This window comes from Rattus norvegicus, chromosome 11, assembly GCF_021556685.1.
Source record: "Rattus norvegicus strain SHRSP/BbbUtx chromosome 11, alternate assembly SHRSP_T2T, whole genome shotgun sequence".
Lineage (NCBI taxonomy): Eukaryota > Metazoa > Chordata > Mammalia > Rodentia > Muridae > Rattus > Rattus norvegicus.
The window spans coordinates 56,840,000-56,866,703 of NC_141544.1; the positions used below are offsets into that span (position 1 = coordinate 56,840,000).

Sequence of the window (26,704 nt, forward strand, 5' to 3'; positions counted from 1 at the left end):
CAATAATGTTTCCACCTTAACACTAGACTCTTAGAGTAATCTGACCATAGTGCCCAGACCTGACTGTCTATAGGTATTTGTGGACAGACAACTCTTCCAGTAGCATGGTGGTTTTGACCTCCTGCATTTGGATCTGAGATCTTGACACATGGCCGCCTTAAAGCCTATGTGCTATGGGCTTTGATTTTATTAGTGTGACAATCATGGAAAGTTTCCCAGGAAGTGAGTTTTTATCAGTATGAGTAAATAATAGGATGTTCATAGGGATAGTTAAGCTGACTTGTGATAGTACATTTTGCTTTTGTTTTTATAGTTAAATGTTTTTCTTAGTTGTTTTAGGATAGGGTGTCTCTGCATGTGCATACGCTATTGACATACTGTGCTAGACGAGACCTAGACGACTGTCCTGTGCTGTCACATGATTAGCAGGATACCAGTATCTCTCTGGCAAACGTCATTTTGCAGTGATTCCAAACACTACTAACTGCCCCCCTAAAAACAAAGTCACTTCTTACTTAGAAATACTTGCTAGGGAACATGAGTGATAGCATATTTAAACATTAGGCCGCCCGAAGATCTTAGCAGTCTCCTTTGACAGTTCTCCCCATCTTCCATTTGATGCAGCTTAAGGTTCTGAGTGTGCTGACAGACACTCTTAGGGACCACGGAAACTTTGTACTGAATTGCAAAGTATTTGCACCTCTTGACTCTCCATTCTGTCACTTAGAACAGACCAAAGATACTGTTAAACTGAAGAGTCATATAAAATGTGCTGTATAGGATCCATGCTATCCTATACATGTATGTATCTGCTCCTTAACATATAGACCTAAGATATGTGTGTAAAAAGTAAATACCAAATTGTCATAACTCGAAGGCAAAAGAGCATATAGCAAAACCAAACTCCTTTATGCGATGGGGAGTAGTCAAGTGTTTTATTATTACGAATGTGAAAATCCATTCTCATTCTACTTCACGGCTTAGTATAATTGATGGCTGGTGGTTAGTAGATAGCTTTTCCATCCATCAAAGAGACGCTTCCATTTCCGGGGCTCTCATAGAGATGGCCCATAGCATCTGAGTGAGCCAGCTCTTCAGGCCGTAAACAGCACTGGGCATTCCTATTTCTGGTCAGAAGAATGCTGTTTTGAGAAAGGCAAACACAGGGTAGCCAGATTTGGCTCAGACTCAAGGTCCAATCAGTTTTCTTTCAGGAACCTTTCTAGACAGCACACCAACCTTCCCGTTTTTATACCCTGGCTTAAATTTATTGTTCCAAGTTTCTGATTCTGTGAGGTCCATAAATGACACAAACTCTGCTTGTCAGCATGGTAGTCAGGCTTACTCTTGTTGATGTAAGGAACCGCCTAAGTTGAAGAGATATAATTCACCCCTCAGGCTGGATTTTGTGAGAATGACCTAGTGTACATTCCACAGTCTGTAGAATTAGTTTGACTGTGGTTTCGAAAGAATAAATTGAGAACTCCTGTTTTGGTGGTTTTATTTAATGTTTAGAAAAGTTCAGGTTTAATCTGGTAATTTGGAATGTATACATTTGACTGACTGGGTATATTTATGAAATTATAATTCTTTAGCAGCAATTTCAAACTCTGAGAAATTATGTGTGGGTTTTATTGTTCGGGGTCAGGCATGTTGGCAGTCAGTACCTGACAGTGTCAAAGAAAGAATTTTTATACAACCCCTCAGGATATTTAACATAAGACTCCCCAGAACAGTTGACATAAGAATTAACCAAGTAGTTTTTCTTTATCTCAGGCATGCTTAAATGATTGAATCTGTAGCTACCTTTTTCTCCCTTAAACTTTGACCAACTAGTTTAAATAAGCAGCTCTTACTTTATATTTTCTTAAAGTATATTGCCTGGAAAAGAGCTTCAGTACCTCCTGGGAGCCTGTTGAAGATAATTCCTGGGCTCAGCCCCAGGTCTGCTGAGTCGTATAGCTATGGCATGGGTTATGGCTCTGTGGTAGAACACTTGCCAAGCATATGTGAGGTTCTCGGTTCAATTCCAGCTATGGATGAAGTGTGTGTGCATGGAGGTTAGGGGGAGGGACCAATAAAAGCACAATCTGTGCTTGAATAAACTCACCAAATGAATCCCATGCACACTAAGATTTGAGAGACATTTGTTTATATGATCATAATCACTGGGACATAACTTCCTGTTGGCCCTAATTCTATTGAAAGGACCTGGTTTGTCTAAGAAGTAAAGATTGTTTGGTCAGAAGCATACTCTATCTCTTCTGAAATAAGAAATCTCAGGGTTGGGGATGTGTCAGTAGCTAAACTGCCTGCCATACAAGGACCTGAGTTCATACCCCAGCACCCACAGAGAAGCTCGCCTAGAGACATTCCTGCAATTGCAGCACTGGAAAGAGTGGTGGGGACAGGAGCACCCCTACACCTCACTAGATAGCCATTTTGAACACATTGATGATCTCCAGGTTCATTGAGAGGCTCTATTCTAAAAAGTCAGTTGTAGAGACATCAAAGAAGGCACCAAATGTGAACCTCTAGCTTCTACATGCATGCGCATACAAGCCCACACATACATGAATACATACTACATTTGCTAAGGCTGAGTTCTCTTGTGTTACTTCTTCCTTTCATACAGTAATGCAATACTTGTTCTGAAACTCCCGTCTGCTGTCTCAGGACAACAAAAAGAGCTCACTTCTAAAACAAAGTGTCGGCCCATTAGGTCCACCTCATCTGCTACACAGATAGACTTCTGAAGTCTGCACCGTAGCCCGGCTAACTAGAAACACCATGCTGTGGTTTCGTGTGCATATATTGGTTTCCATCCCAGCCTTATGAACGATTCATTTCAGAACTTACTTATAGGGTGTAGTGTTGGGTCTGTTTTTTCTTACTATCCTTTAAGAGAATATAACTGTTAATGATCTAAAGTCGGCCATCATAGTTTATCTGTGTCTTCACGTAAATTCTGATCAAGACTGCTTGTTCATTCACAGAGAAGAGATAAAACCTTTCAAAGACATGTTGAAAAGGAGCAATCACTAAAACCTGAAAGCCTTTATAAGAACAGCCAGTGGTAGCCATGTCTTCTGAAGCTTTATAAACCAGAAGTGTATGTGAGTGAGTGAGTGAGTGAGTGAGTGAGTGAGTGAGTGAGTGGGTGAGTGGGTGAGTGAGTGGGTGAGTGAGTGAGTGAGTGGGTGAGTGAGTGAGTGAGTGAGTGAGTGGGTGAGTGAGTGAGTGGGTGAGTGAGTGAGTGAGTGGGTGAGTGGGTGAGTGAGTGAGTGAGTGAGTGAGTGGGTGAGTGGGTGAGTGGGTGAGTGGGGCTGTGGGGTGGTCATGAAATCACAACTTGGTGGTCTACAGAGCAAGTTCCAGGACTGCCAGGGTTACACAGAGGAACCCTGCCTCAACCCCCTTCCCCACAAATCATAGCATAGAAGAATTACCATTTATATTTAACATAAGCACATATGGATGTTACAAGTGAACCTCACTTTTTCTCCAAAATATGAGATGAAAATAATAATTATAAATTGTGGTTTTCAGCTGATTCGTAGTATTATCTGAAAATACTTCCCAGGAATCTGCCTCAGCCTAGCGTAAAGTGTCCCCCAGTGGCCCATATGTTAGAGGCTTGATCCCAAGAGCATTTATGGTAGTAGCAGGAAGTGGTAGAATATTTAAGATATAGTGAACAGTAGATGGACATTGGAGTCATGGAGTCATGTCTTTAAAGGGATTAGGAGTCCTACAGCCAACACACTCACACATACACACACACACACACACACACACACACACACACACACACACACACACTGCCTGCTTCCTAGACATCAGGAGACAGTCAGCTGAGACATTCTCCCTTGTAGAGGACCCTCAGGCATGGAGCTGAGTGACTGTAGCCCAAAACCCCCGGAACTATGAGTTAAATAACCTTTCCTCCGTGTACATTGTGAATGACAAGCGAGCCACCCCTCATCCTTTTAGTTGTGGAAAACGTGTTAGCACAGTAATAGGTATAACATGATCCCGCTTTAGAGGACACCTTTAAACAATATAGTTATTTTTCATTATGTAAATATGGATGTGTCTTTGTGCAGGGTTTGTGCACTTGAGTGCAGGGCCCATGGAAACCAGAAGATGGAGTCCAGTCCTCTAGAGCTCGAGTTAGAGGCAGTGTGAAGACCCAATACAGGTGTGGGGAACCAGTGTGGGTCCTCTGAAAGAGTGGTGTATGCTTTTAACTGCTAAGCCCTCTCTCCAGCCCCTGCAAACCCCTTGAGTAGTCCAAGAACTGTTTCACAATACCTCTGCATTCCCCTTCAGTCTCCTTTTCTTCACGATGTCTGTCAGGACTGTAGAATTGTGGCCCTTTAACATGTATAAAGATCTTGAACTAAGCCTTAGCCTCTCAAGCGGTGGGTTCATAGCCCCGGCTCCTCCAAAGCCTCAGAGAGAGGAACCACACACACATCAGGTGAAAAAGAATCATCTGTAATGGAATCGTCTTGGAAGTGTTTAAGTTAATGTCACCACACAGCCAGAGCTCATCACCTACAGTTTGCCTGGAGAAAGCATTACCTACCAGTGTAGAACAACTTATTATTCTACATAGCTTGATTACAGAGTAATGGAAACATGTTATACCAAGATGGCTGATACTCTGGGCACCGTACCTCCTCCTGAAGGAATTCATCTTTTACTGCCTTCTAATTCAGAGGAAAATGGTTCATTATGATAGTAGTCTTGTAATTCATGTTGCCCATTTGGGAAATATGCTTTTTATGTGTACTTGTAATTTTCCCAAACTAGATGTCAACCTTCAATTTCTTTTCTCTTGTCAAAGGAACAAAATTGTTCTCATTCCTTCTTCTCTTGTCACCAGGGCTGCACAGTGGTCCTCTTTCATGTGTCCTCTGAACACAGCCCTAAGATCAGGGCAAGCATCCTCAAAGGTAGGACTTCCGAGTCTCATGAGGAAACTGAGCACCTTTCTTCTGTTTCTGAAATATCCCTCGCCCACCTTTCATATATCGACATGTTTGTCTGCCTCCTGGGAATCAGAACTATGCGTGTGGATGACCCCTTCCTAGTGGCCGAAAAGAAGTTACATATGCATCCTGTTCACCACTATTTCTCTGGAGACCTCCACGAGAGGAAAGAAGGTGGTTATGTTGTCATGAAGAGTAATGCATTCCCAAGTTGGATTTTAATGGATAACTTAGCTCCAGGTTAGATTCTTTGGCAAAATAAAAAATAAAAAAAGGTCACCATTTTTAATATAGCAGGTCACCAGTTTGGTCACTGGGAGAGTTAATAAATAGCTGCTATGGTTCAAAAGTACATCTGCATCTGAATAAAATATGATTCATGATAGAGAGCTAAACTTGACATGTTTTCCCCCAGGTCATAAAATGGCTCTTAATGAAATAAACGTGTGCCTTTCCCCAGCAAACCTCATGGAGGACACCACACAGTTAACATTTCTTCCAGGCAATGGTAGGGAACTTTTGACCTAACCCAAGCTGCTTCTTCTTAATCATTCTTGGATAGTTATCAACTGTTAATTGACCTGATTGGCAGAAGAACCCATGGCTTATCAGTGCCAACTGAAAGGGGCAGAAGAATCTTGAAGTCCTTCTGCTTGTCAACAGGCATGGCTACAGTGTTTGAAGTGTTACTACTTAGACACACTCGTGACGTACTTGGCCTCCCTCTTAGCACGCCGGTTCACTTCGGCCTACAGCAAGAGCCAGGTTCGGCATTGCACCTGGACTTTTAAGCAGTGCATCACTCCTAGTTGAGACAGACAGCCATTACTTCTTATGGTCAAACAATATGGTGCCCAGAATATCATGCCTACTTCTGTGGATCACTGCAACCATTTAGTGAGGAGCCTCTTAGCATGATTAACAAATATCTCTGGGCAGCTGGAAGCCACGAGTGAGCCATTTCCTTGCTTTGTAAAGTAGATGCAGTAGAACTTTGGTCTAACTACTGCAATAACCGAAGTAGAGAATACTTCCATGGCCCCACGGATTGCCTGTTTTATTCAACTTCTCTCTCCATCCAAATCTTGGCAACCACTAAGCTAGTTGTGTCCCCTTCTGTGTCCCCTTCTCTAGTTATAATATGAAGAGATTGCTTATATTTCCATCTGCCTCACCTCCCCTACCAGACTGTATTGGAGATGCGTCAAAATAGTTCTCTTTACCAATACTTTGTTCCTTAAAAGGACTGTGGTATTCTGTCATACACAGGTACCGTATTTTTGCTTCTCCACCCTCCAGTTGATAACATTAGGTTGCCACCTATTTAGGGTATTAGGAATAAAGGCATTGCGGATGTTCAAGTACAGGTTTTAAGAGAGCATAACTTTCTGAGTGTTCCTCTGTGAGTGGAATTACTGTGATTTGTTCTACATGGATGTTTAACATTTTGTGAGGAACTCTGTTTTCTAATCTGCACTGTGCTGCATTCCTATCAGCAGTGTGAGGATTCCAGTTGCTCTCACCCTCGCTAACACAGAGCATTGTCCGTGGTATTTGGCTGGGGAAGAGGGTGTCTTGTTTTGTGCTGTCGGTTGGCTGAATCATGACTTACTGTTTACCCTTTTTAGTACTGGTATCTCATGAATTTAGTAGGAATTGTTTCGTGTTTGTGAATCCAGTCTATTTTTTAAGAGATTGTATGGAATGTACTTTGGCATCATTCTAAGAAATTGTTGCTTATCCTCCAAGGTCACCATGATTTTCTCCTGTGTTTTCAACTAGAAGTTTTGTTTTTGTTTTTTTGTTTTTTTTTTTTACTTTAGTATTAGTGTAGGCTTTTAAAGTGCAGTTTGGTAGCTCATTAATGGAAGAGGCGAGGCAAAGGAGAGGTTCTCAGTGTGTCTGTCCCTAGTCATCACTTAACTAAGTTAAAAGCTTGAGCTGGCACGCAAAAGTAATGTCATGACTGAAATTAATGTTATAAGTTACCCGAGTAACCTTTAGACATTGAATAAGGACAGCTTGATCCTTCTAAAGTTAACAATCATGCAAGTAACATGATAAGCATAGTTAATAATACATGGGCAGATACCTGTGTTACACGTATGGATGTTTTGCCTCCATGGACATCTGTGCACCATGATGTTGTCATGTAGGGACACCAAATCCAGAAGAGGACATCAGTTCTCCTGGGACCAGATTTATCGATGGATTCGAACTGCCCTGTGAGTGCTAAGGATAGAACCTGGGTCCTTTGGAAGAACAGCCTGTGTTCTTGATCACCAAGCCATCTTTCAGATCTCATGTTTCTGCTTATAAAATGGATTTCTGAGACAGAAATCATTCCCTTATAGGTATCCATGCTTTTGTGGAAGACAAATATTATGTATAGTAATTGCAGAACTTGAGATATAACCAATGTGTGGGTTGCAACCTTTTTCTCTTCAGGGGCCACATATCAGATGTTCTGCATATCATCAGATATTTACATTATAATTTATAAAAGACAAAGTTACAGTTATGAAGTAGCAGTGAAATGATTTTATGGTCAGGGTCACCACAGCATGAAAAACCATATTAGAGGGTCGTACATTAGGAAAGTTGAAAACCTCTGCTCTAGACTGTATTTACAGAGTGAGATCTTTTATTTTCCTTTACTGATGTAAATATTAATGTAAATATTTTTGACCCTTTGACTTATACATTTAGTTAAAGGAACCCGTGAAGTCACTGTTATCATGCATTTATCAACCGTGTTGTATACCTTCTAGGAGAGTAGCCTTTAATGAGATAAAGAAGTTTCTGATTCGTAGAGCACCAAGGAGCAGCATCATTGAGGATCCTAAAGCATCCCTGATTAAAGCGCTATTACAGCTTACATTAGATGTCTAGACATCTAGACGTAGGTACCTTTTAGTACACTCCAGTGGCCTTTGCTTCCTTTGTCGTAAAGGATGGCTTATAGATTTGCCTACTAGCTTTCCAACTTTGTTTGCCCTACGGGACTGGTTTTATTAAGTTGAGTTCAGCTGCATTTTCCAAATAATAAAACTTGTGTATCCACAACCAAACAACCCAAGGAAATTCCATACAGAGTATTAAATATGATATCAAACAATAATTTTCCATTCTTTCTCACCTAATACTACTTGTAATATTTTGAATTTGCCAACTTTATACAAGTGGTGATTGACTTAATGATGAACCTTAAAAGAATCCATGGAGATGCAGACGACAAGCTCTTTCTTTTTTTCACCTCAAATGAAGTTCAGCAAAAAGAATAAAGTAGAGAACATTCCTAAAATAATCCCTCTTGCTTAGGTGTACTGATATGGAATTAATGCCAAATCTTGATTTAGCAACTGATGCCTGGATAAGACTATTGATATGTAACATTTGAGAGGAAGGTGCCTATCTAGGGAAGCAATGTGTATGAATTCCTGTAAGTACATATGTAGTGTATGAATTTGTCATTCCAAAATGATCTGGAAGACAAGACATCCTGTGACAACAAGGACAATTTAGACTCATTGTTTCATCAGCTGGGAATGGAATGCATGGCTCTGTACGTTCTGGGCACATTGAGCACAACCTCAGGCCTAAGGACAAGCCTTTTAAGTATGTTCTAACAGAAACACCTGAGGCTGGAGAAATGGCTCAGCAGTTAGAGCACTGACTGCTCTTCCAGAGGTCCTGAGTTCAAATCCCAGCAACCACATGGTGGCTCACGACCATCTGTAATAGATTCTGATGCCCTCTTCTGGTGTGTCTGAAGACAGCTACATTGTACTCATAACATAAAAGAATAAGTAAATTAAAAAAAAAGAAAAGAAAAGATAACAGAAACAGCTAGATTCCAGTCTTCATTCTGTCACTTACTACTAGTTAGCAGACTGCAAGGAACAAGTGAGGTCATCTTGTCCTTCACTTTGTTTCCTGGGCTGCAGAATGTAGGAACTCTGTTAAGTGATCTCTAAAGTGTCACCCAGCTCTGAACAAACGTTGAGAGGAATACAAGTTACACTTTGCCTACCCAGCCATCTTTTCCCTCGGTCTGGCTGCATGCAGCCACAGTCACCCCTACGGTCCTTAGTGTCTGGTGACTCAGTCTCCATAACTGCCCACTTGAGCCCCATCTTTCTGTACAATACTTGCTCCAAGCCAGTTGTGCCTGGACTGTGAAATACTACATGAGCGCCACTTCTGGTAAGGCCCCGGCCTCTCCATCCACATAGGCCCACGTGCAGCTGTTGCTATTGGTTCTCCTCTCCCCCAAGAGCCACATAATTGTCCAGCTTTTCTAAGTCTTTAATATAGTCCAAGGAACATTAGCTCACCAAAAATAATTGAAAACACCTTGTAGAGTATGGCAGCTGGGGGTGCGAGCATGGGATTCAGTCAGGCTGATCAGGGGAAGGAAAGAAGTTGTTCATCTACCTTGTAACATTTTCCAATAAATTTACACAAAGCAGTTCTGGAGGCTAGAGTTTGGAAGCATAGACAAGTGTGGCTTACCTAGGCCCTCCTGATGGTAGGTGATTTCCCCACTCCCAGCCCCCACCCCTAAAACACACACACACACACACACACACACACACACACACACACACACACACAGCCACACCCCTGAGTGCTTTCTTTGCTGCACCAGCCTCTGGCTTGAGCTAAGACAACGCTGGATGGAGGTTAAGAGCTCTGGCTGTGAGGCCAGAATCCCAGGTTGGAACCTTTATCCTGACTTTTTCTAACTCTGTGTGCTAGACTACACTGATTGATTTCTGGATCTTATTTTGTTTGCCGCATCTGAAAAATGAATATAAAAATATTAACATCTTCTTCATGGTCATAATGATTAGTGATCTGCAAACAAATGTACTCCCAAAGGCTCGGGGGGAAACTGACAACTTTCTTAAACATTTTGAAGTTGGATTTAAAGGTTTTCATCATTGGTTTTAATATGTATTTTCATTAATAGGAAATAGAGCACAGTAAATATTCTTTAACATGTCTAAGTAAAAATTGGTTGTGGCTGAAATAGCTCCTACTCTGGCAGAAGATGTTCCTAATTAAACGTGGTATGGAAAATGGAAGGATGGAGTTCAAGAAGGGAATGACAGCTTGCTTTAAAATTACTTCATTTAAAAGCTCTTGATTGCTTAAAAATCTTGGGATTCATCTCCACATATCTTGAAACCAATAACATTTCTACTGGTAACATGTTTGAATTCCAGGAAATTTGCATGCCCCAAGACAGTAATGTACAAGACATATTAAGATTTGGATGCTGGCGAGGATGTGGAGAAAGAGGAACACTCCTCCATTGTTGGTGGGATTGCAGACTGGTAAAACCATTCTGGAAATCAGTCTGGAGGTTCCTCAGAAAATTGGACATTGAACTGCCTGAGGATCCAGCTATACCTCTCTTGGGCATATACCCAAAAGATGCCTCAACATATAAAAGAGACACGTGCTCCACTATGTTCATCGCAGCCTTATTTATAATAGCCAGAAACTGGAAAGAACCCAGATGCCCTTCAACAGAGGAATGGATACAGAAAATGTGGTACATCTACACAATGGAATATTACTCAGCTATCAAAAACAACGAGTTTATGAAATTCGTAGGCAAATGGTTGGAACTGGAAAATATCATCCTGAATGAGCTAACCCAATCACAGAAAGACATACATGGTATGCACTCATTGATAAGTGGCTATTAGCCCAAATGCTTGAATTACCCTAGATCCCTAGAACAAATGAAACTCAAGACGGATGATCAAAATGTGAATGCTTCACTCCTTCTTTAAATGAGGAAAAAGGATACCCTTGGCAGGGAAGGGAGAGGCAAAGATTAAAACAGAGACTAAAGGAACACCCATTCAGAGCCTGCCCCACATGTGGCCCATACATATACAGCCACCCAATTAGACAAGATGGATGAAGCAAAGAAGTGCAGACCGACAGGAGCCGGATGTAGATCGCTCCTGAGAGACACAGCCAGAATACAGCAAATACAGAGGCGAATGCCAGCAGCAAACCACTGAACTGAGAATAGGTCCCCCGTTGAAGGAATCAGAGAAAGAACTGGAAGAGCTTGAAGGGGCTCGAGACCCCAAAAGTACAACAATGTCAAGCAACCAGAGCTTCCAGGGACTAAGCCACTACCTAAAGACTATACATGGACTGACCCTGGACTCTGACCCCATAGGTAGCAATGAATATCCTAGTAAGAGCACCAGTGGAAGGGGAAGCCCTGGGTCCTGCTAAGACTGAACCCCCAGTGAACTAGACTATGGGGGGAGGGCGGCAATGGGGGGAGGGTTGGGAGGGGAACAGCCATAAGGAAGGGGAGGGGGGAGGGGGATTTTGCCCGGAAACCGGGAAAGGGAATAACACTTGAAATGTATATAAGAAATACTCAAGTTAATTATAAAAAAAAAAAAAAAAAAAAAAAAAAAAAAAAAAACTCTGTGAGGGCTGAAATGCAACCGAAGTTAGGCAGACAGGCTAGAACCAGAAGCAAACACAGAACTGTCTGCTCACTAGCTGTGCCAAATTAACCTCAATTCCCTGTGGCAAGGTATCTAGAGTGTAAATCAAATAGACTTGCTTTAGATATGGTGTATCTTGGTTTCTGTTAAATACTTAAAAGTAGTTCATGGTATCTTTAATAAAATGGAAAGATGCTGACTGCAAAGGCAAAAAAAAAAAAAAAAAAAAAGGTAGCATTTTGAAACCAATCGTGAAAGTATCAACTTATCTAATAAAATCGTCTGGCATTTTGGAAAAAAAAAAAGATTTGGATTTTAACATGTTTATTTTATAAAATAAAATAATCTCATATTTCAGTAGATTAGAATTTGCCTTCTGGTAAAATGAGAAAGCAATATGAATGTTGATAGATTCTTGGGCAGGTAAAAAAATACTATCCAAATAGAAATTAAGGTCTGAAGAATGATTTTTGCAGACATCTTTTATGTGCACTTCTTGCAAACATTTGCGTGCTGATATACATCCCCTAGTTTGAAGGTCACAGGGAGGAAATTATGTGTCAAGATTTGTTAATCTTTTAAGACAATGCCCAGGATACAGCAAGCACTGAGCAAAAAAGTGTTATTAGTACAGTTATTAATTATTTCTGCAGTTCAGAAATAATTACACACACCATTTTGAGTTCCTATCTTATCCTTACTTCCTGTCTGCATTTGCTACCTATCCTTCAGAATCAGGGAAGGATCAGGAACACCCGTTGCCTCTATAGAAGACCCAATGTTTATTGATGTTCTACTTAAGACAGCAGGGAACTTGAACCAACAGAGATGCCCATCAACAGATGAATTAGCATAGACAAAGCAAAATGTCTTTCAGCTATAAAGAAAAATGAAATGTGGGAAAGTGGGTGGATATGGAAAATGTAATGTTAACTGAAATGACCCAGGCTCAGAAAGAAAACAATGACATGTTCTCCTTCATCTACAGACTTTAGCTTTCAGTGTATACATGAAAGTAAGTCTGTGTGTGGGTATAGTGTAGGGAAGCATTAGAAAGGGAAGGAGACCAAGAAGGGATGCTGCTTGGTAAGGAGCAACAAAGTGTAGATGAAGAGTCCGTCGAAAAGAGGTCACAAAGCTTTTGTTTTTCAATTTCAGTTGTATGATAGTTTTCCCCCAGTTGGGCAACTGAGTTCAACTTTCTGTTGTTGAAATAGCTAAACCATTAAATAAACAAGTGAAGTAACTTAAAAAATGGTAATCTCCTAGAAGTCTTCAGCATGTATAGTTTTGGAGTCCTACCAAACAAACACCATTGGCTAGAGTCTCTCTTAGAAATGGCTTCCTTAAACTAGGGAAAGACTGTAAAGATCCCAGGTGATAAGACAGACTGTGCATTGCCCGCAGTTAGCGAGGTTGTAAATCAAATTCTGCTTAAGGCTGTGCTGGATCAGCTGGAAGAGAAAGAAGCACCTTTTCCTTCATGAGTTAAAAAAAAAATCATTAAATATTAAAGGGAGGTTTTCAAAGTGTCGTTCTGTGAATTTTATTAATCCAAGATAGAATTATTTACAGACTGTATGATTTTGTTTCTAAATCTCTCAGGTATTTATTTAGGAGAGGGAACATGCATGCTACTGCACACATGTGGACATCAGAGGACAACTTGTGGGAGTCACTTTTCCCCTTAAGTAATAGAAAGATCTCAGTGAGCCTCTTAGTCATATGGGAAAAGACCTCTTAAGATGGTCCAACTGAGCCACCTTCAGGAAGCCATTCAACTTTTCTCATATAACACAGGGAAAAATGTAATAATGTTTCTACCTACCTATGGTTATATTAAAATAAAATAGTGAGTAGGGAAGACAATTTAAGCTCAGAACACTTGCTGTGTTTTTCACTCAAAAATCCCTTTATAAATGTCCACACTGTACCACATTGCTAGACTCTGTCCTAGCAAAAAGGATAAAAAGCCAAATAAAATTGTTTCTGTCTATGGAAACATAGTTCACCAAGATGAGAAAGACATGTGGACCACTTCCTTAAATACAGTCGACTGTATTGAGAGCACAGAGGTGGAACCCTCCCAGTATGCCCAGCTGGAGGACTGGATTGTTCAGATAGAGGTGTGCCCCATCAGAAAGGGAGCTAGGAAGGGAAACACTGGCCCAGATGCCAACGTCCTTCTTAAGTAAGGAATAGGAGTAAATAGGTGTCAGGATTGAAGAGAATCCAACAGGGCATGAATACATGGCTCAACCCTTGAGAGAGGAGACGTGGTGACATGTTCATGGGAAGGAAGGTTCTAGAGGCAAGGGAAGTGCAGCTTTGGAAGAATTCTGCCAGCGCAGGCTTAAACAATGGCTCATGACCCTGGGGGAGCCTCTTTAAGAGGTTGAAAGATTGGGGAGGGTTGGACAGGAATTAGAACAGGAGCTGTGCTGTGTCTAAGAAGGGCAAACATTCGAGCGACCAATGATAGCAATATGGCTCATTTTAGACATTTAATCAACAGACTGCGTGGAATAGTTCCTGTCGTGTGGACTTTACTTCAGGAGGTCCATTTTAAATCACTGAACCCAGATCAGCCTGGCCGCAGAGCTGTGCGTTCACGGTATACTGTTTGCTTTTAGAGAGATTTGGAGAGTTCTCAAAGGAAAGGAAGAGAGGCCAGGAAGAATGGCGGCAGTGCAGTTGGATAACAATGGGGGCACAGTAGACAGGGGCTGTTGGCCTAAGCGTGGTTGTGAATGCCCAGGCTGTAAAAACGAAGATTGTTGATCTGTGGTGAAGGCCAGGCCTGTCAAGGTTAGCAATTGCTTTGTTGTAGGCTCGAGTGTAGCCTCTGTAGAGAGGGCATTCTGATGCCAACCAGAGAGAGTTCTCCCAGTTAACAAAGAGATTCCCTGGCTCTTCATTCCTGGCAGAGTGGTCAGCTGAGGCTCACTCACATCCATGCCAGTTAGTCCAATACATGGAGAGCAGAGAAAGAAATGTGGACGGGACTGGCATCCAACCTGAATGTGGTGCAAGAGGGCACAGACTAGGCAGTGCCTAGAAGATACTGCGAGCTGGATGAGAAGCGCACACATGTGTGGGCCCTTCCTGGCCAGCCAACAGGGTGCCCCGCCTCCCTTCACAGAGGCATCAGTACTCCAGCTGGAGAGCACCTCCCACTGGTAGCAAGTAACCAACTAAGGGCACAGGCCAGGAGCAGAGCTCCCTGGCAGGAAGCTTTGCTATTTGAGAAGAGATGTTCCACTGTTTGAGCAAGGTAAAAGTGGTCTAGGTCAAGAGAAGCAAGCTGAAAGCAGTAAAGGGTGGACAGCTGAAAAAGAAGTTCGCCTTCACAGCCTCCGTTTTACTGAATATGCCTACTGGTATCCGTCATTGTAGAGGAAGTAAATACATCCTTCAAAACATGTGCTGTCTTGACCATTCTCACATGAGGCCTGCGGTGGTGGGCGGATGAACAGATGCTCTCAGAAACAGCCTGTGAAGCAGAGGAGAGTGAAAGTAGTAGCTTTATTTGCAACTGAGTGTAGTGTCATAGGCCTGTGATCCCAACAGCCATGAAAGCAGACCAGAACAATAGTGAGTTCAAAGCCAGCCTGAGCTACATTTTGAGATCTTCTCAAGAGGGAGGAAAGTCGAGAGGGAGGAAGGGAGCAAATCCTTCATTTGCATAAAGTGCTCATGGAAGAAATCTGTGTGTGTGTGTGTGTGTGTGTGTGTGTGTGTGTGTGTGTGTGTGAGAGAGAGAGAGAGAGAGAGAGAGAGAGAGAGAGGGAGGGAGAGAGAGAGAGAATAAAGAAAGAGAGAGAGAAAAGAGGGAGTAGAGAGGCAGGAGAACTAGTACTGTTTATTGAACTCAGGGTCTCTCATGTGTTATGTAAACATTCTCCTACTTAGCTCTGTCCCCAGACACTTTATCCTCTATTTTGAGACAAAGTCTCACTGTTACTCTGATGGAACTCAGCTTTTCAATCCTCTGCCTCCAGAAGTGTCTGGGGTTGCATGGCTGTGCTCCCAGCCTTAGCATCTGTCTCCCTCAAGTCATCCTCTTCTGTGGTCTGGCTAATACTCCGCATTATTTTATCACTTTAGTGAAAAATCCTTTTACATCTTGGTTTGCATTCTGTCACTACTCAAAACTGTGTGACCATCCTCACCCATGGACACGTTCTTCTTCATTCTTCCGCTTTCTTCCTAGCTACTAAAGACAGCAGTTTGCAAAGTCTTCTCCTTTGGGGACTATCACAGACTATTACTTTTTAAGTATGTTTTGATTTTATCACATCTGTGTGGGACAAGGGGGTGATGAATGGGTACACGCCACAGTGATTATGTGACTGTCAGAAGACAGCTCGTGGGAGTTGGTTCTCTCCTTCCACCAGGGACCAAACTCAAGTCATCAGGTTTGGTGACAGGAGCCATTACCTGAGCCATTTTCCTGGTCTCTAGGTATGTTATGTTTAGTGCTTTGTAATGTTTCAAGTGTGTGTCTGGTGGGGGTGAGGATTCTTCCGTTTAGTAAACAGTCTTTCCGTCTCCTGTCAAGCTCTGCCGGGGTGGAGCCGGTTAGCAAGAGCAGTTCAGAGGTCAGAGCAGTGCAATGCCCTCTGTTCCAGGAGCTGGTGGAGGAAGAAAGGGTGTGGTGGAGGCTCTCAGACCAACTGACTGGGCGCAGACCCATGGCACACCTTCCTCAGGGTTTATGTATTCCTGTGCACCCTGTAATCCAGGTCAGGTATCTTTAAACGAAGCTGGTGATTTGTTGAAGTTTCCCCAGATAAACAGAGGAAACCAGTCCTTCCATAGGGCTGCTTTGACATGGGGAGGGCAGCCGCTCAGGACTAAGGAAAAGTCCAAATTTGGATCCCTAAAGTTGGGGCAGAGCAGTGATCTGGGCAAAGCCCCCCCATTCTAATGACCGTGTTGCTCCTCTGCCATGCACATAAACCAGTGGCAGCTGCTGTTCCAGCTCTAAGCGAAAGGCTGAGTGTGTGGCTAAAGATCTGGGCTTTTGAGAGGTTTACTCCTTGTGCGCATGCTTGCTTGTGTGAATGTGTATATTTGTGAGATAATCAGATTTCCCTCCCCCATGGAAATTGAATGTAATTATTTTATGGATAACTCCAACTATTCTTAGCTTTGAACCAGAACAAAGCAGCCCTGGGGAACTTCAAACAAGAGAACACGTGGATTCAGCATAACCAGCCTCCTACAGTAAGGATGCTTGCCGAATTAAAACGATGCCACAGTTAAGTCTGTACCTGTTGGCTCATACCCGTGAACTAGCTGAACTTCACGACTCCGTGAGCAGTCTTACTACTAAAGAGAGTCGCAAGCCTGGTTCTGCCAAGCCGACCAGCGACTCATTTTATCAGGCACCCTAAGTAAAGAGATTTTCAATTAGTTGAAGAGTCTATTTAAACCCCTAACTTCCCTATGGGACCAGAGCCCATGTCACCAAATTAGGGTGCCTAGCCATTTCGAAGAGGCAGCTTCTCACTCTCCTGCAGTAAAACCCTGCAGTAAAAGCAGCTCTTTCTCTAGGTTCCGGCCACAGTCACGGTACAGCTGGGGTCTACAGAACGTTTCCCTCAGGCAAAACACTGAGATGCCTGGCTGGAGGCTCCTCTGCTGGTTGGCTGTCGCTGACCTCTGCCTGAAGCAAGAAAGGGGGCCAGGATGGCATGCCTGTGGTCACATACAGCCTGTTAACTGCATCGATAGTCTTTATTTGTTTACTCAAGAACTCTGAGCAGCTTTTCTTAACAAGAAATTCAAACCACATTTTGTTTGAGATAGTCCAGAGAGCTGCAGCAATGTGGTTCCCATTTTATGAACTTTTAAATGAAACTGTTCACAGCTCACATCTTTGTTTAAAGAACAAGGACTTGGAACACAGACCTGTGTTCTCAAGACACGAAAGACAGTGACCAAGGCAGAGAAGAATCCCGGGCACAGCCACCAGCCAAAGCTTGCTCTGCATCGCCAGGAATTCAGTGTTAGTGTGAAGGCCTCTTCCTGTGTGCAGGAGTGCTGGTGAATTTGGCACTGCTGCAGTCGGTCATATTTGCACCGGTGTTTCTACTTCTGTTGTTTCTTCTCTCTGTAACTGGAAAACCTCGCCCAGACTTCATTGCCGCCTCTCTGCTAACACGTCAGCCTTCACTTTGCTTCCTCCCCAGACTCAATCTATGTTTATAGGACTCTCTGCTTGTACCTTGTTTTCCTTACAGTAGTTAGCTGTGGTGCTGTGTTCTTATTTATGTCTTAGAAACATTTCCTAAGCTTTCCTATAAACACATGCTGATATGATGCCTTCGTCAGCCTTTCCATAGGGTTTGCAAGGGTTATTTGGTAGATAATATGATTCTTCTAGGGAGTGAAGTTGAAATTATCTGTAAAGCAGTACAGCCAGTTCCAGGCCACATGAAACACGCACTAGTTAAGGAATTTAGACTAATACCTTTCAACACATATTTTTGAAAAGTCTTCCATTCTGTTTGGGATTAAATATATTTCCTATCTAGCAATTTTATAGTTTCCAAGAAAGATTATGGCTAAAATGTTGACTAATTCTAGGGCAAATGGACTTTTAGGCTTAATAATCATGTAACGGGGTAGTTGAAGGGCTGTGAGATTAGCCAGATTTAACCTAAAGCATAGCATTTCCCATGTACCCTTTAAGCAGCACTGACAAGGTATTTCCTGGAGATTAATGACAGTCTGAGTTAATGGGCAGAAGGAGGGCCACTAATCCCTTGCACAAAGGTAGTTCTGAAAGTAGAAATGAAAAACAACCACGAGGTCAAGGGCACTGGGTCTCTGGAGATGTCTCAGAAGATCGGTTACTTTCCCGAAGGCCATCCTGACTACTGTTCTCAGTCGCGTCTCACAGGGCAGAGCTCAGCCTCCGGCTGTCGCCTGCCTGGCACGCAAGGAGTGTCTTGTAACTAGTTGGCAATCTCTCCTTTCATCAGACAGACCTTTTTATTTTTAGTAAATATCTGCGCTTCCCGCTGAGAACTCAGCAATGCCATCGTCTTAGAGGTCATTCTTCACAGGCACCTTTTACTATCACAAACATGATAGGTGGGTGGAGCTGTGCTTAGGAGTCAAGAAACCAAGGCAAACAGTTATACAAAAACAGTTCTATGTGCTATGCATAGGATACACAGGAAAATCTGAAATGTGAATGGTTGGGTGGGGTTGACGGAGCAATTAAACAGAAGTGACATCAATAAATGCGATGAACAAATTATATGTTTGCAGGTGAAAAATGTCAGACTAAACCTTTACAGACTTTCTCTTGCCAGATTTAGTAGTCTCAAGATTAGGCGAGGAAGAATATTACCTCCCAAAAAGAAAGTCTCCTAGATGCCAGAGAGGCATAGAAACTGATACCAAGAAAGCCCTTGGGGTCTATAGGACAGCTGACGGCTGCAGATTTTCCCTTAGTTAAAAGCATGTCATGTTCATGCATGCGCCTCCTCTGTTAGTTTGTGTCCCTGGTAAGAGTTTGAGGGTCCAGAAGCTTCCCTGGGTGAGATGCTACTCACCCTTCCATTGTGCGTCAGCTTCTCTGTGAATCTAGAAAGTGCCTTAAACCCCATCCAATGCATGAAGTTATTCTGGCCTAAGACCTTATGCTTTCATATATTTGAAACAATCATGGTATTTTGCTGCTTAAAATAGACTTAAAACTCTGCTGATGAATAAGATAATATTCCAGTGCTAAGAAAGATGTTTTCTGGTCAGATGAGAGAAAAGTACAAATACAAAAATTCCATTAAAATAGTGGCCGGAAGGGAGTAGGAGAGGCAGAACAGTGCTTACACATGCTTACTGCTCTTGCCGAGGATACAGGTTCAATACCCAGCACCCACATGCCAGCTCACAACCACTCACAACACACACACACATACACACACACACACACACACACACACACACACACACACACCACAAATGGTGACTGTGTCTTCCCACTAAGAGGTATCTGATCTAATGCTGAAAGCTGTCATCCTCTGGATTTAAAGACAGACAAGAAACCTGCAGCTTCCTGTTCACACTGGTAGTGCATGAAGGTACTCCATGCTATTAATAATTCCGACGTTGTATGCACCCGGCGGCTATGGCAGACCTAGTTGGGCCTCAATTGAAGCTGCCTAGTATAAAGGAACTATCCAGATGTAGTTGGAGACTTAGCCAAATTATGTGCCGAGATAACTCGATTATTTGGATCATAATTGCGACTTTGTGGTTCTGAGGACGTGACTAAGTGCACACAGGTTTGAGTTGACGTCCCCCTTCCCTCAGTAGGCACGCTGCTCTCTTTTGACACTGTTGGTGGTAAAATGTCCTGGTCACTTTGCTTACTTTGGGAGCAACAGATCCACTGTAATCTGAACTGGTGTTTTCCACTTTCTGTTTAGCGGGTATTTAATGCCTCCGCACACCCTTTCTGAAACCTGATCCACTTTTTAAGTGATGGGATATCTTGTGTGTGCAAATGCTGTCTTTCCGAATAGGAAAGGACCGTGGCAGTGCCTGTTTCAAAAGGAGAAATTCAGCACTCCCGCACTGAGGCTCTTCTGAGACTGCTAGGCAGGAAGAGTCGTGTCCTCCTCTGGAGTAAAGGGAACACATCTGAGACTTTCACTGTCTACTCAGAATCCTCTGGGCTGTGAGGCTGTAAATTAACACCTTTCTGAGTGTGGAACGTCCAGTGTGCAGTTTCAATTTTATGACAGAAGTGAGCAAGAGAATGATAATTTATTTTTTTTTAAAAATGTGTTACTTGCACAAAACCAGAGATTCTCAAAGGAAAGAAAAAAATATTTCTGCTCTTTAACACCCATCAGGAAAATTTCAGGTTTGTTTTCAAGAGTTGACTTCCTGGGGATTTTCATAGTGCCCAAAACATGAACTTTTGCTTTCTAAACTCATGCCTGTTAGCAGGTGCATAGAGTGGAGCTATGATCATAACTTAGGGTTCAAAGAAAGCATCATTCATGTGCTTCGCTGACCACCCAGGGCTTCTTCAGTTGGTTCAGAAAATCTAAATTTTCCTTTGTGTGTTTTATATCCCATACCATTAATCAGCTTCTCAGAAGGTGTATACCATGTATTCACATTGGACTACTTAGACCCAAACTATAGATAGTGTCATGGTAATTTTCTGTATTAGCAATGTTGGCGATGCCAGCACCTGCTCACTAAGTACTTTTATGCCATTATAAATGTGCTCACTACCTTATATCTCCCCTTTATTGCTCTCAGCAAAGGCAGGTTTAGTTATTATCTCCAGTTTGTAGTTCAGAAAACTGAAGCCTTGAGCTGAAGTAGCTGTTGAGGGTGGAAGGGAAGTGAGTGGGAAGCCAGAGCTGCCCTCTGGGAGAGTCCATGCTCCAGACATTATACACTACGATGATGAACTCACCATTGGCTGCTTTCATTCTGACTTTGATTTTGGGGGGCATTCATATATTTTCAACTCATAAAACAGTCCTTACTCTGTTCTAATGGTTGGGCATGGCTCCATATCTACATGCTGATATGTTACAGTTCCAAGATCAACAGCAGACTGTAAGATCCAGAAGAGTGTTTGGGACATCATTTGTTTGTAACATAAGTAAGCAAGCAAAGGAACAGGCGCACCCTTCCAGGCATGGCTAGGGCCTTCTTTTGTGGTGTCCCTACACTGAGTACAGCGGGCATTGGTAGTTTCGATCTTCATAGATGAGTCAGGCATGCAGTAATGTCTGACAAGGAAAATCAGATCAAGTTTATTTGTGACTTGTTGAGAAGCCCGCAGCCTTTGGCCAATTACTTAACAGGAGAGCAGCTACTTGAAGAAAAAGTTTTGCATAGATCTTTGCCCCAGGATATTTTCATTGCACAGTACTTTATAAGTCAGTATTACACAAAAAGTATTTAGAGTTGAATTTCCAGGAATTCTGGAGGTTGATAAGTTTTATCTTTTAAAAACACTGGCAAATTTCTCTGCCAACAGTTTCCTCTGCCTCGGTTTTTCATCTGAGAACAAGGTGGGTAAACTTCATCAGACATTTTTCAAATATTCTTTTCCCTTTGTTTTAGCATCCTGACTTGGGAGGCGGGCAGTAGAGGGAGGGAAAGAGAGAGAAAGGGAAAGATATCTGACTTCTACCTTTTTTCTTTTTTATTGATTCTTTTTGGATTTCACATCATGCACCCCAATTCCATTCATCTGCCCTTTCCTACGGACCCACCCTCTGTCCTTGCAACCTCCCCCACAAAAATAAAAATAAAGTTAAAAATTAAAAAAACAAAAACAAAAACCATCTCAGTATGGAAGCTGTAGTGTGTCACAGTGTGTCCCACATCTTTATTTGCAAATATTCTTTGCAATGAGTCATTGGTCTGGTTGGGGCCTGTGGCTTCTGCTATATTATCAATACTGCATCCTCACCAGGACTCCTCCCTCTCAGACATCATGACATTGCCCAGTGGCGTAGAGATCCTGCAGCTTTGGCTCTGCATGATTACCCATTGCATGTGCTTTAGCAGTTCCCAGGGTAAATGTTGGGATGGACCAATTCATAGCATTGAATCTGGGCATGAGTGGTGGCTGGGTTGGTCAGCTCACAAGCTCTCCAGCCCTGCCCCAGCAGCTCACCCAATGTCAGCCCTGCTCTCAGCCCTGAGGGTGCTGTCCGGGTGAGATGCTGTGCCCCTTCTCCCCAGTGCAGCAGCCGATGAGGAATACAGACAGCTCTCCTACTCCATGACCCTGGAGCTAGCCCTCCTGCATGCTACAGACAGCAAGCGGGGTGGAGGGATGTCTCCCTCGCCCACACCACCTCACAACAGATGAGTGATGGGGCCAGCTCTCCTATGCTCATGCCCTCAGGGCCAACTATGTGCACCCTGCTACCAGGACCAGCTTACTGTGCTTCTCAGGTAGGGAGCAGAGTCTCTTCTCTCCTGAGAGCTACAGCCAAGGAGGCGTGGGACCATCCTAGCACAGCCCTCAGACATCAACTTGTTCCCAGTCAGCAGCCCAAATCAAGGAAGTCCAAATGGCCTTTGGTGGTAACATGAGCCATGGACATCTCCACCTGCTGCTGTAAGACCATGGACCCAGACACAGCCCTTACTGGCAGCACAGGCAGGAGGGACTTATGGCCTCAGGTGGCAGTGCAGGTTCCTCACATCAGGCCGCTCCTCTCCACGCTCTGGTCTCCAGCTCACCTCTCTTCATCATGCACAAACCATTCCACTTCTCTCCCATCTCTCAGCCACATGTTTGCACATGGCTCCCAGTACAGGTGGGACATGTGACAAGTGGGCCTCTGAGTGCCTTCCACCTGCCCATGCAGCATGTGACAGATGGACTTCATCCTAGTTTCTCTAAATTAAGACTTTATTTTATATATACTGTGTGTACCTACACGAATGTCTGTGCACCACATGCACGCAGTGCCTGTGGGGGTCAAAAAAGGGTGTTGGGTCCATGGGACTAGCATCATGGGTGGTTATAAGCTGCCAGATATGTTCTGAGAATTGAACTCTGGATCTTCTGCAAGAGCAGTAGAGCATTCTAAGCCACCAAACCATCCCCCAGCCCCCTAATTTTTCTTCAAATGCAAACAAACCTGTCAGGAACTCCATTATATCAACACCAAAGCAGAATATGATATTTAAGTTGGAGGCAGAAGGCTCTCAGTATTCAGTCATACAGATCTTTAAGATGTACTCTGCCAACAGTAAAATGTACCCTTCAGATAATGTTTAATTCTGCAAATCCTGATAAACATGGAAGATCACAGGTGCCACCATTACAGTCAAGACCTACAGAAGTTCCAGCACCCCAAATCAGCCCCTCTCACCCCATTACAGGAACTCCTCCACTAGGTCCTAGAAGCTAGCAGTCGCTGATCTGCTTTCTGTCCCTGTAACTTTTCATTTGCTACAATGCCGTATAATTGCACTTACTCAGAGTGTGGCTTCTTGAGTCTGGACTTCCCTTAGCCTAGTGCAGTTGTGGGTAGCATGCTGCTGTATTGTTAGTGCTGTAGAGAATTCCTCCTGAAGCTGTACTGTAATGTGATTATTCAGTCACCAGTAAAAGGCTGTTTGAATTGTTTCAAGCTCGAGGTGATTACAATGAAACTGCTAGAGTTATGACTGCTCAGTCATATACAAGTTGGCTATTAGATTAGAAAGCATCAAATTCAAGAATCATAGGAGAAGGAAATAACTATTCAATTCTGCACCAACAAACACATTTCTAGCCATCAGGGTACTACAAGCCTGTTATCCCAGCACTCAGGTGGCTGAGGCAGAAGGATCATGTGTTTTGGGCCAGCCTGGAAGTCCCTGCCTCAAAACACATCTCTCCAAAACCTTTTAGTTTGACAACTCCATCACGGTCACAAACGCAATCAAGATTGGAGCCCTTGGTCAGCTCCCTCCAGAACCACTCTTGACAGTGTTGGTGGCCTTGGTAAGCTCCCTCCAGAACCACTCTTGACAGTGTTGGTGGCCTTGGTAAGCTCCCTCCAGAACCACTCTTGACAGTGTTGGTGGCCTTGGTAACCTCCCTCCAGAACCACTCTTGCCAGTGTTGGTGGCCTTGGTAACCTCCCTCCAGAGCCACTCTTGCCAGTGTTGGTGGCCGTGTGCATTCTTGCTGGAAGAGTGGTTCCCGAAGTAGCATAGCTTCCATGCCCACTTTTCCCTTCCAACACTGTGTGTCCACCCTCACCTTCACAACTCTCATGATCTTATGTCCCTCTCCTCACCATTGGGGGCGAGGGTAACTTTTAGCAATAGTGTTATTTTGCCACTTTGAAAGTACAATTATGGCTCCCTACAAAGCGTGGCTTTTCTTTGGACTCACGCCTAAATGTGGCTCATCCTACAGAGGCAGCCTCTACTATCCACACAGATTGGTTGGGCCAAGTACACAGAATATCCATTGATCTCTTCAGGTTTTTTCCCAGCATGGCTTAATATACTATGCCAGTGTATGCACTAATGTCACTTAGTGAAGTCATCAACAACATCTAATGTAGCTGATGTCAGGCTGAAAGCAATCACTTAGTGCTGGGAGAGCAGGCATGTACCACCGCCGTGCCGGCTGGAAGAAATCATGTTTGTTGGGGCAGAATAGAGTAGACATTTCCTTCCTCAATGATTCTTAGATTTGATGCTTTCTAACCTAACAGCCAACTAGCATATAACTGAGTAGTAATATTTTTAGTAGTTTCATTTGTAATAGCCTCATACTTGGAATATATACATACACACACACACACACACACACACACACACACACACACACACACAATTAATATGATTTAGTGTGTTGTGTGTCAATCTATGCTGGTCTGTAAGCATTTAGGAGCTTTTACAGCAGTTTGACATTACTACAGAATCTTAGCCTGTGATCCAGATTTTTAAAAAAAAAAAAAAATGTTACAGTCAATGATAAATGGACCACAACAAAATTTTTGTTTCATGCCACAGGTAGGTGAAAAGCACAGATATAATATGCTTTTCAAATACTTACAAAGAAATCTCAAAGTGTAGACTGGGTTCTAGGGTAGAGCCTGTCAGTCTGCATTTTAAGCATACTGTCAAATGATGCCCACAGGGATATTCTGCCAGCAGAGCTGAGGAGTGGAAAATCAGGGAACTTGCACTTTATATAAACATCGCCTGTTTAGTTGGTTTAAGCTTACATCCGTGTAGTAAGTATTACATGAATGGCATCGAGAGAGCATCTCTATAATGTAGAGCCTTGCTTTGGGTTATTGTCGTGAGATGCTGGGCCTGCTAGCATGCTACATATCAAGCAGTATTATCAGTCCCTCCAGTCGACAGGGGCAGAGAAGCTCAGTAAATGGATGGTTGACCAAATCCCAACCTACTTGTCTGTCTCCTTGAACTAGGAGGCTGTTTGTATACAATATTCAAAGTCATGGACCAGTGTGCCTCATTTCTTATAAATGAATGGGTCCTTTACAGCAATAAACTTCTGCAACTTGATCCTGTCAGAGAAAGTCTCACTTCCCAAGAAACTCTTCAATCTTGGGTATGCCCACCCTATTGCTTACCTATTTCCCTTCTTTTTTCTCTCCAGTTGAACACAAGCATCAGATGTCAGCATATCTTTTCGTTGAATCTCCTAACTAGCATGAGTCTAACTTTTGAACTGTTGGAATAGACAGCTCGGATTTGGGGGCATGAACATGTGGGACACTTGCAGTAGATGGGGTGGGACGACCTGTATTTTAAAAGAGTTTGCAGATACTAGGCTTAAGACAACTCGGAATGATTTTGCTTTAAGTAGAGGCACGATTCACAGAGGATAAACTCTTCCCATCTCTGAAAGTTCAAATGACAAATCGCAGTTCCATACTGTCACACAGCCCTATTTGCCTTACGGTGTCCTCCACAGTCATATGCCAGGCATGAGAAATAGATCATAGAATAATCTTAATGGGTATTAGCACAAAGACTCAAACACTACACTAATTCAAGCCAAACTTTATATAGGTCAATTGTGTAATAGAACTAAAATCCATCCAAACAAAAACTATGGTAGAAATGACTGATACTTTAAAACAAGTCCTAAATAATGTTAATTAGATTTAAAGAATAACTTTCTGTCTTTTGTTTGTTTGATGTGAAATAGTCTCCCTCAAGACTCAGGATGCCTTGGAACTCCAAAACTTCGCAATCCCAGTCTTTATTTCATGCCTCTCCTAACATGAACTTATTTATGTCTTAATTGTTTAAAAAAATAGAATAATAAGATTTTTTTAATTTTTAGTGTTAACTGCACCTGCTTAGGATCTAAAACCAAAGTGGAAAACATAAGGCTTAACCCCACACGCTCCCTGATCAAGTGCGGAGTTGCTTAAAATAGCCTCAAGTGGAGATATGAGGAGCAGCTGGTGTCGGTGCTGTCCCAGGCACAGCCTGGCAGGCTCACACTGCTACACAGGCAGCAGCTCTGTGTCACTTTCAGGACCAGGTGCAGAAGCTCAAAGGAGAAGCACAGAAGCAGCTTCGCTTTATTATAACCCCTTATTTATATTTATTATATAATTTATTATATTAATTAATAAATTATGTTTATTATATTCATAGCACTTTGCTATGCACTCCTAATTTCAGTTTTGTGGTCATGACACCCCGGGGTCCATTTTG

The 26,704-nt window shown here is 42.8% G+C and overlaps 2 protein-coding genes across 21 annotated transcripts in view; one reads left to right on the forward strand and one right to left on the reverse strand.

The window, feature by feature from the left end:
* The window catches only part of Cmss1 (cms1 ribosomal small subunit homolog), a 297,760-nt gene that overhangs the window by 211,795 nt on the left and 59,261 nt on the right, over positions 1–26,704 (forward strand). The gene's annotated exons all lie outside the window — the stretch shown is intronic.
* Positions 1–26,704, reverse strand: part of Filip1l (filamin A interacting protein 1-like) — a 239,441-nt gene that overhangs the window by 208,889 nt on the left and 3,848 nt on the right.